Source organism: Suricata suricatta, chromosome 9 (genome assembly GCF_006229205.1).
Source record: "Suricata suricatta isolate VVHF042 chromosome 9, meerkat_22Aug2017_6uvM2_HiC, whole genome shotgun sequence".
Taxonomy (NCBI): domain Eukaryota; kingdom Metazoa; phylum Chordata; class Mammalia; order Carnivora; family Herpestidae; genus Suricata; species Suricata suricatta.
In genome coordinates this window covers 1748702-1757364 of record NC_043708.1, presented here as the reverse complement: position 1 = coordinate 1757364, position 8663 = coordinate 1748702, and the positions used below count along the sequence as shown (strand labels likewise).

General features: G+C 53.5%; 1 pseudogene; it reads left to right on the top strand.

Annotated features, from left to right (window-relative positions):
• Positions 1 to 5235: 5235 nt before the first annotated feature.
• On the top strand, positions 5236 to 5552 carry LOC115301122 (annotated as a pseudogene).
• Positions 5553 to 8663: the final 3111 nt, after the last annotated feature.

Genomic DNA, 8663 nt, shown 5'->3' with positions numbered 1-8663 from the left:
ACGTTTGACTGTGACCCACTGCAGTGAACACATTTCCGTCGCTGCCCTGCGCACGTTCGTGTCCACACCGAGGGCTGCACGCGGCCACACGGGGAGGGCTCTGAGCTGGAACATCAGGGCCGAAGGAACAGGTCAGGCAGCCCCTCACCCCGTAGCCTTCAGGGTGGAAGGGGTGGGCCCAGCCTCCCTCCCCCAAAGTCGGTGGGGAGACGTGAAAAGCAAGGTTTGGGGTCCACTCTTTTGCTTTCCCTGAAAGAAAGAAACATGGGAAGAAGCGTCTGCCTCGGAGTGGGGGGTCCTCGGGACGTGAGCTCCGCTGGGAATGTCAAGTTCAGCCTTGGCTGAGTGGCTTCTCCCGGGGGCCACTCTTACCTCCTCAACAGAGCGACCCCTAGGATTCCACAGTTTTACTCAACATCACTCTACTTTCTCTAATTCCACGGATGCTCGTTAAGTTACCCAAAGCCTCCGGGACGCTGAGCTCCACGCATGGGGCTCATTCGCCTGGACTGACGCAGACTCCGTGGACCAGGCAGCCAGTGTCAGCAGGAGTTCGTGAACTGGTTCTGGACGCCGAAAATGGCTCCGGGCGTCAGCCGGGCGGCGTGCTCCCGATGCCCCTCTCAGTGGCACACTGATGGCCGTCTTCTCCCCGTGTTCCCACGTGGCCTCTGTGCATGTCTGTCCAGACCTCTGCTTCTTAGAAGGATACCAGTTCCGGGGCGCCTGGATGGCTGTCAATCAGTTAAGCAGCCGACTTCAGCTCAGGTCATGATCTCACGGTTCATGAGTTTGAGCCCCACATCAGGCTCTGGGCTGACAGCTCAGAGCCCGGAGTCTGTCTTCAGAGTTCTGTCTCCCCCTCTCTCTGCCCCTCCCCTGCTCATGCTCTGTCTCTGTCTCTCTGACTCTATCTCTCTCTGTTTCTCTCCCTCTCTCTCAAAAATAAACATTAAAAAGAAATAAACAAGGACAGAGGTCCTACTGGATCAGGGTCCGCCCTAATGACGCCTCTTGTTCACTTGACCACATCTGCGTAGACCCCATCTCCAAATACCTTCTGAGAGGCTGGGGGTTAGGATTTCAACCCGTGAATCTGGGGAGGAATGTAATTCAGCCCATAACATAGATGCTGGCACTTAAAAAAAAAGCAAAGAAGACACAGTCCCAGCACCTGCCGTGTCTCCAAGCCTGTAGTTGTGAACACAGCCCAGCCGGGAGCAGACCCCAAACCCAGGGCTGAACCGTGGCTGTGGCCCAGAGTGGGGCCCGTCCCCTCGCCCAGAGCTGCTGCGGAGACACCCAGGCCCGACAAACAGATCACCTGTGGGCGTTTCCAAGCGTGTTTTGGGTCAGGGGCTTCCACCGTGCTGGAAAGCAAAGTAACCGTGGGGCACAGGGCAGGTGTCGGGGGTCTGAGCTCGTGGCTGAATCCCTTCCCCTCCCCCCACCAAGAAGTCGCCCCCTATCTGGGCTGCCGGCTTCACTCAGCGAACACTGTCTTCCAAACAACTGGCCCAGATTCCCCGCTCGAGTTAGGACGCTCCCCAGGCAGTCAAGAGGGTCCGGTGATGAATTTCAATGTGGCTTCAAAGCATGAAAACTTGCAAGCAACCTGGGCTGCTCCTGCCAGTGGGGACTACGGGGTGGCACCGGCCGAGGCCCCGGCCCCCCGCGTGACCCCGCAGCCTTCAGGTGTCACTCTCCCAGGACTCAGAACCACTGCAGAGACATCTCTGTTTTAAACTTTAATTAACCTACATTCTTTCCCAGATCTCATGACCTGATTTTCCATTTTCTCTCTGCTGGGACCTCCACGGCAACAAAACAACCACCTTCTCCTTGGCCCCAACACCCATCCAGCAAGGGCTTGAGCTCCGGAGAGAAGGACACAGGCAAGAGCTTGTGACAAATGCTTCGGTCAGGGCCACTGTTCCCCTAGGTCTTTGCATCTATAATCATGGAGGTGGGTTGAGGGGACAGGCCCAGGCTGATCATGCCCGGAAGAATGTGGTGGCCATGAGGCGGCAGACCCCTGGCTCCAGGGAAGGTAGCTGGCCCGGGGCGCAGCTGCCAGGCTCTGAGATCCAGGGTTCCCAGGGCTGCCATCAGCCCTGACCGAGCCCAGCGAGCATGCGCAGGCAGGCTGCCTGCCTGGGCCCCTCCTGGGCCTCCTCGGATGGCCGCATGGACCTTGCTGAGGCTGCAGACCCTCGAGGCCACCAGCCTTCCCTCCTTACCCCAGAGTGTGACATGCAGGGCTGTCCCCAGCTCTTCCTATCCCCACCCTCCACACCTGCCTCCCTATCCCCCCCCCCAGACATTTCCCTCATGAAAACATTTAGTGCTGCTGCTTCTCAGAGGACCAGGATTAACACAGAGACGCATTGCCCTGCCCCTCACCTGACAAGTGCAAAGGCCTCCTGCCTGGCCTCCCGGCCTCGGTCTGTCCCTGTCGCAGCACAGACTGGCCCCCACCCCGTGGCCTGGGCCTGCTCCCCTCTGACCAGGCTTCCTGTATGCCTCCATCTCTCACTCCGCTCCAGCCACGCTGGCCCCTGTCACTGGGCACTGTTGTTCCCCATAAGTCACCTCCTGCACCTTCAGAGAGAGAATCCCAGCAGGCTCTGCGCTGTCAGCACAGAGCCCAACACGGGGCTGGATCCCACGAGCCATGAGATCAGGACCTGAGTTGAAGCCGGACACTTTACCGCCTGAGCTGCCAGGCGCCCCGGGAAGCCAGCCGCGGTCGCTCACTCCGAAGCCCCGAGCGCCAGGCCAGGGCCCTGCACTAACACAGGGACAAACAGAGGAAGGCACAGCGGAAAGGTTCTCAACCTTCACTGCCAGGGATTTCAAAGGAGGGAAAAAAAAGAGGAGCAAGAAAGAAATAATAAAACTTTCCAGGATGGAAGAGACCTCAGTCCTCACCATGAAAAAGGACACCAAGTCCCGGGAAGGACAGAACAAAACCAAGATAAATAGAGCACATTTTATTTAGAAGATAAAGAACTCCTGAAATTAGGAAAACAAACAACACAATTTTGAGAAGAGTCAACAGATTGGAACTGACATTTCACCAAAGAAAACTTAACAAATGGCAAACAAGCTCATGAAATGAGCTCAATGTCCTTAGTCACTAAGGACCTGCAGGTTTAAACTGCAATGGGAGGGGCGCCTGGGCGGCTCAGTCGGTTAAGCATCCAACTTCAGCTCAGGTCATGATCTCAGGTTCGGAGCCTGTCTTCAGATCCTGTGACTCCTTTTCTCTCTGACCCTCCCCTGCTCACGCTGTCTCTCTCTCTCTCTCTCTCTCAAAAATAAATAAAAACATTAAAGAAAAGTTTTAAATTGTGATGAGACGCGGTCACATAACCCACAGAAACACCAAGCGCAGACGGGGATGTGGAGGAACCCGAAAGCTCGTGTGTTGCTCAGGAGAACGAGAAATGTTTCAACCTCTTTGGAAACAGCTTTGGAGTTCCTTCCATTTTCTTTAGCTTTTATGTATTTGTGAGACAGCGGGGGCGGGGCCCAGAGAGAGGGAGACACAGAACCGGAAGCAGCTCCAGGATCTGAGCTGTCAGCACAGAGCTCGACTTGCAAAGAGCCAGGGGTCCGGCTGGAGAGCAAGGGCGCGTCCGCGGGCAGGGAAAGAAGCCTGTCGCAGAGGCACAAGGTCCTCTTTCCTCTGGTGCCCTATTTGCCCTTCGGAGGACAAGGCATGACAAATAGGCTCTTCTGTTTTCAAAGGTCTGGGTCTCTCACAGCAGTAAATTCTATCATTCAGGCGGGGAGGGCAATCAGTAATTGTGTTTCCCAAAGGAATGGCAGGAACCCACCAGACAGGCGTGGGGCTCCCCAAAGACAGTCCATAAACAGACACCCGAAATAAGGCTCATTGGAGAGGAGGGGGTGGGGGTGTAGGCATTTCCCAGGAGGGACATGGCCGGAGCAGGAAGGGACAGCCGGCCAGAGAGAACGCATGGCATCCAGGCCCGCTCAGAGGGTGGCAGGGACCTGGATTCAGGAGGAGAGCCCCATCCAAGGCAACCAGGCTCAACCACCAAAATGATGTCACCTGGTCACTTTGTGTTCTGTGGGTTTAAAAGAGAAAGGGGCTGGAGCGCCTGGATGGCTCAATCGGTTGAGCATCTGACTTCCGCTCAGGTCATAATCTCATGGTTCGTGAGTTCAAGCCCTGCATCTGGCTCTGCACTGACAGTGTAGAGCTTGACTGGGATTCTCTCTCCCAAAATAAATAAATAAACTTGAGAGAGAGAGAGAGAGAGAGAGAGAGAGAGAAAGTGGCCAAAGGCATCTTCAAGAGGCTGGGACCACCCCGGGCAATCCCCATTGGGCAACAGAGAAAAAGAGCCAAGTTCCCCTTAGGCCAGGACCTCCCACCATATTCCTGGCTCTCCATTTAATCCTCCCCCAATACTCTTGGGCCTCCCTCGGATTTCCTTACAACCCCACAAAGCCCTTGGGTTCTCTCCAAACTGGCGCGCACCACACAGCTTGCCCCTTCAACACCCAAGCCAACACCAAGTCTCATGACCACTCATCACCCCAACCCAGTTAGGGACGCGCTATGGCAGCCAGTACATGCACACGTGCACGTAACTGACGCACAGCTCACAGAACAGGACTGTGGTCGCTCTATCTTGTCTGCTTCTACTATGTCTCACTTTAAAAATGCTCTTCTGGGGCACGTGGATGGCTCAGTCGGTTAAGCGTCCAACTTCGGCTCAGGTCATGATCTCACGGTCTGTGGGCCCGAGCCCCATGTCGGGCTCTGTCTGACAGCTCAGAGCCTGGAGCCTGCTTTGGATTCTGTGTCTCCCTCTCTCTCTCTGCCCCTCCCCTGCTCATGCTCTGTCTCTCTCTGTCGCTCAAAATTAATAAACGTTAAAAAAATATTTAGAAATGCTCTTCTGCATAGGACGTACACCAGGAGTGAACCTCAAAGCGAACTACGGCCTCTGGGTAATGGCGACACATGGATGTGGGCTCATCAGCTGTAAGAAATGTCCCACCCGGCGGGATGCCCACAGTGCGAGAGGCCTGTGCGCGGAGAGGGGGCATGGTGGAAATCTCTACTTCCTGCTCAGTGTTACTGTGAAGCTAAAGCTGCTCCCAAAAGTTAAATAGTGGGGCTCCTGGAGCTCTGTCTGCGTTTAGGGTCCACTTTCACTGGTCCTCGTAGTCGCTTGTTAGACCCCAGCCGCCAAAATGGTGAAGCAGAGTGAGAGCGAATATGCTTTCCAGGAAGCCTTGAGCAGCGCAGGGGAAAACCGTGTCGTCATCGTTTTCTCTGCCCCGTGGTGTGGCCCTTGCAAAATGATCAAGCCCGTCTTCACTCTCTCTCGGAGAAGCGTTCCAGCGTGGGGCTCCTTGAGGCAGACGGGGTGGCCGTCAGGACGCGGCCTCAGAGTGTGCGCTCCTGTGCGCACCAGCCTTCCCGTTCGTTCCAAAAGGGACAGAAGGTGGGTGCGTTTTCTGGAGCTAAAACGGAAAAACTTGAAGCTACCATTAATGAATTAAACTAATTATGTTTTCTGAAAACATAACCAACCATTGAAAACATGTTATATTTTTATTTACAAAAAGGAAAGATCAAGTATGAGGACTATATATCCAAATGCCATCTGATTATGTGACAATAAAATATTAATTCTACAAAACAAAACAAAGCAAAGCAAAGCGGGCACCTGGGGGGCTCAGTCTGCTGAGCATCAAACTCTCGATTTCGGCTCAGGCCGTGATCTCGCGGTTCATGGGTCAAGCCCCGCGTCAGGCTCTGTGCTGACAGTGCTGAGCCTGCTTGGGATTCTCTCTCTCCCTCTCTCTCTGCCCCTCCCTCACGTGTGTGCTCTTTCTCCCTAAATAAACATCTTTTAATCTTAAAAAAAAGAGAGATTAAAAGTAAATTTTAAGCAAATGCTGTCTGGCCGGCCTGAGGGAGGGCGGCACTCCCCGGAGCCTTGATCTGCATCTTCTGTTTGGCCCAAAGTTCTCCCCACCCACTTTCTCTTATACCAAGTGATTCAGGTAAAACGCACGCCCCTCCCCCGGCGTGGGACGCACTGCGGTGTGCCTGGGGCTGACAGGCTGCGCAGGACGAGGGATTTTGCTGCTAAAACGAGGGAGGTTCTGAGCACACCGGGCCAAGGAGGCCACCGAACTCCCCTCGGAGCCGGCGCGCGTAGCATGGCCTCTGACCTCCTCCTCGGGGGAACTTTGCTCGGAACCTGCTGCCTGGCAGGTGCCGGGCGAACAGACTGCGGTGCCGCTGTGGTTACTTGTGGTGCCGGCCGGCGGGGCGTCTCTGTACATGCTTACTGGGTGGCACTGGACTGGTATGGTGGTGAACTCCATTTCCAAACGTGTGCGGGCCCCTCCCACGAGGACACGGCTTCCCAAGGTTCTGGGCCGAGGGGCGGCGAGACACTGCTGCACATGGCCAGACGCAGAGCAGCTAACCGGCCTGTCCCCTGTCCACAGGGACGAGCCTGCTGACCACACATGTGGCCCACCCAGCAAGATCAGGTGACACTCTTCTTATTTTTTTTTATGTTTATTTATTTTTGAGAGAGAGACAGACGGAGCATGAGCAGGGGAGAGGCAGAGAAAGAGAGGGAGACACAGAATCTGAAACGGGCTCCAGGCTCTGAGCTGTCAGCACAGCCCGACGCGGGGCTCGAACCCAGGAACGGTGAGATCATGATCTGAGCTGTAGTCAGACGCTCAACCGACGGAGCCACCCAGGCGCCCCATACACCTAACTTCTGAGCACATGTCCAGGAGACCCTCATTTTGCTAGCACTGCACTGTGACCTCCCTCAAGTAAGACAGACCACAACCCCACATGCCTTCAATGGCCAGGGAGGAGCTGTTTGTTCCTGAAAGAGGAAGGTGCCAGCTTCTGGAGCACACGATGACCTAAAGTCACTTCATCCCCCCCCCCCCCCAAAACTACAGCGGCCACGCTCATCCTTGAGTGTCCGGCCCTGGCGTAGAGCTGTCCCAACGACCTAAACTCTCACAGCAGATGTCAGCAAGAGAGCCACAGAAAAATCTTTCTCAAAACTTGTTACAACGTATCTTAGAAGGCCAGCAGCATCAGACATAAGAAAACGTCCACCAACACATTCCTTTGGCATTTTAATCCAAAGGCCCAAATGCAAATAACTGCAATTTTGAAAGGCTGGGAGACACAGAATATACATATCAACATCTCCGCTGGCCATTACGTGCTGCAGTTTCCCGGGGAGAGCAGGTAGCAAAAACACAGAAAAATAGTAGGCAATGAACTTCATCTTTGCAGTAAGATGAAATTAAACAAATGTATCTGTGTTTTAAAAAAGATTCCAATTCAAACTGGGAATGATATACTATCTGGGGGGGAAAAATGGGCCACCTGGGTGGCTCAGTCAGTTAAGCATCTCTTGATTTTGGCTCAGGTCATGATTTCACTGTTCAGTTTCGAGCCCCACATCGGGCTCTGTGCCGACGTGCAGAGACTGCTTGGGATTCTCTCTCTCCTTGTTTCTCTCTCTGCCCCTCACCCACTCACTTGCACGTGCCCGTGCTTGCGGGGGACCAGCCCACGAACCAGAGTCCAAGGGTCCCTGAGTGGGGTGTCGGCGAAATATCTACAAGAAAGAACACAGACAACGTGAATGGTGGAAGGGACCACACTTTACTGTGAAACATGGTGTCTTATATACCATAGGTGATTACATCTTTCTTTGAATGATTACATTGTTTGTAACTTCTTAGGAATCACATGATTCAGAAAGATCATTGTTTTCACGGAAGAGAGAACAGAAAGTTAAAGACAGGAACGAGGTACAATACAGAAGATCAAAAAAACATAATTCATCACTCAAGATACATCAGCGAAGGTCTTATTTTGTGTATATAGTGTAATATTAACCGAAGCTTATGACAAGGCTATTTTTCTTTAAAGGTTCAAACAATAGTCTGTGAGTAAAGTGCCTCTAACTAGGGAGGAAGTTTCAGTCAAAAAATCTGCCCATTTACTGAAACCACAATCACCAAGAGGCATGAATAATAGAACTAACCCCAGTCTCTGATCCACGTAGGCCAAGCAGTCAAGCGCACACATTTTCAAGCAGGGGAAGCAGGGTCCCAAAGGCCACACAGCACTGCACCCCAGTCTCCCAGAACTTATGTTCTTTGTGTCCTGATCCTCAAATGGGGGGAGGGCCAACCGTGATCCAGGGTAGCGCCTTCCTAGACAAGGCTAGGGACTTGCGATTCCAAACGCTCCCCCCAGAGGCTTTGCCGTCACCGTGGGATCACCTCCGCAGGCTTTTAGGCTGGATGGGCCCCAACACGTGCTCTCTCTCTCTCTCTCTCTCAAAATTAAGCATTTAAAATAAATAAATACTGAAAATGAGGGGCATTGCGGGGGACCAACCCACGCACCACAGTCGAAAGGTCCCGAGTAGGGGGTTGGTGTCGGCGAAAATATCTCTAGAAAAGAAGATGGACAAGACAAACAAGACAGACAAGACAGAGGAGACAGACAGTGTGGATGGCGGTTGGTAGAAAAGGGCTTTTATTTAGATAGCCAGGGTCTTATATACCCTGGGTGATTACATCATTTCCTGAAGTAAAGACATGCTCTGGGG